Raw genomic sequence first — 2,011 nt, 5'->3', positions numbered from 1 at the left:
CTAAAGGTGGAGCTAAAAACCTATAGCGTCTTGCAAAAAAAAACATTTTAAAGCTTAATTTAATCTCTTGATTAAAGTCAAAAAAACATGCTGCTCTTACTTCCAAAAATTATTACAGGTACTTTTCTAACTCCTTATTATTTTCCTTCTGACTTCTGATCTTTGTTTCATATCTGAATAGCAGACTACTTTCTTCCCATCTCATGTTCTTAGCTCAAATCTCAGCACGTACTGTGCCTGGTTCCTTTGCTTATAGCTTACCCAACCACAAGCACACAAACTGAATTTGTTCACATACATCTATATCATCACACTAACTTCAGGCCAAGAAAACAATTGAGTTCTGATTACTGTGATGCACAAATGTTGGATAAATCATTTCAAGTGTAACTTTTCCAGATAGGAAATTAAAATAGAAACAAGATGTAATATATTTAAATAATTCAATAAATCATTCAATGCTAATTCCATATACGGTTTGATAGTTTAGTCAGGCCTAAATTTCATTTTTGTGTTCTTCACAATATTCAGCAGAACACAACTCCCTACTAATATATAATTAATCAGGCAATGAATTGAAGAGAAATATCAGTATCAGTAGGACTCCTTATAACTAAGTAAAAAAAAGTATACCAAATCGAAACAGTTTCTGTCTGCTTGACAGAGAAAACGAATAGACTAGATAACTTGTGTAAGAGTTTGTGATTAGTGTAGTGTAAGAGAAAAATAAAGGAAGGTCTGTAGAAGGGAGGAAGACTCTTCTAGTGAGGACGCCACATTCCATATTCTGAAAGCTAGATACTTAGCTTACGTCACCACTACCGTCCATTCTGCACACAGGATGATGGCTCTATCCCTGAGACTACAACTGATCTTAGAAGCTGGATGAGCCCCTAAAATTCCAAATCTTCTGTATTAAATGTCTGTCTGATCGTGTCTCAAACTTCTGTCTGATTTCAGCATTACATTCTGTAAAGGAGAATACTCAACCAAAGGCTAAGTTGATTAGAGGAGCTCTCATATTAGAATATTTCCCTTGAATTGGAATATTTAGCTTCAGGAGATGAGCAATATTTATCTATTGATTTATAAATATTATAAAAAGTGAACTATGATTATGAAGTCAGACATATGTTCATCCTTCAACCATTCCTCCCAAGGCAGTCCCTGCTTCTCAGCTGGTTATTATAATTCATTGCAATGGACAAACAGAGCTCACGATGGTGCTCATGACTATGGGGTTTATTAAGGAGGTTGTGGTTAGGTTGCCCCTACCTATAGTGAGCCTGTGCACCACAGAAGAAAACACTGCACCTTCCTGCGCCAACCTCACCATTGTTCCTCTGCCTGAGCCCATTAGCAGACATTCTGTCAATTCATCTCCTGTTTCCGCTGCTCCTCCACTTTACCAAACATGATGTCCTTCTCCAGGGTCTGGTCTCTCTCGACAAAAAGTCAAGTGTATAAGACAAAGTTACTAGATTATCATTCAGATGAAACAGGCTCAGGCTACAATTGTTCAGTCAGGACCAATTCTTCTCTGCCATATCCACTGGCCGGGCTCGCTCTCTTGCAGAGGCCTAGGCTCTACCCTACGCAGGAAATGTTACAAAGCTATCTTAGGGCTGCCGATAAATGCCCAAAGAGCAGGTCGCGCCACTAGAAGCCTCAAATGGAAGGCAATCAGCTCCAGCCCTGTAGGGGAAACAAATCCATTCCCACCAATTATGTGGCGCGAGGCACTCCATGCCACTAGCCAGCCTCCTGCCCCAAAGTACAGCCGCACTGCTGTACCTGCTCTGTGGGTTGGGAAGTCCACAGCCAGGTCGCATGTTCTGGCTCCTTGTTCTGTTATTGCTCTTCCTCTTCCACTGCCAAGAAGGTTCACTGCACAGGGATCTGATGGGTCTAAATGACACACTCCACTCTCGCCTCTTCCATCTGGCGGGTAGCAAACTCCCTGATTCGTGCTTTGGAGAAGGATCCCTTTATACCCCATAGGATGACAACC

Source organism: Tenrec ecaudatus, chromosome 3, assembly GCF_050624435.1.
Source record: "Tenrec ecaudatus isolate mTenEca1 chromosome 3, mTenEca1.hap1, whole genome shotgun sequence".
In the NCBI taxonomy this organism is placed as follows: domain Eukaryota; kingdom Metazoa; phylum Chordata; class Mammalia; order Afrosoricida; family Tenrecidae; genus Tenrec; species Tenrec ecaudatus.
Note: the sequence above shows the minus strand (reverse complement) of the source record.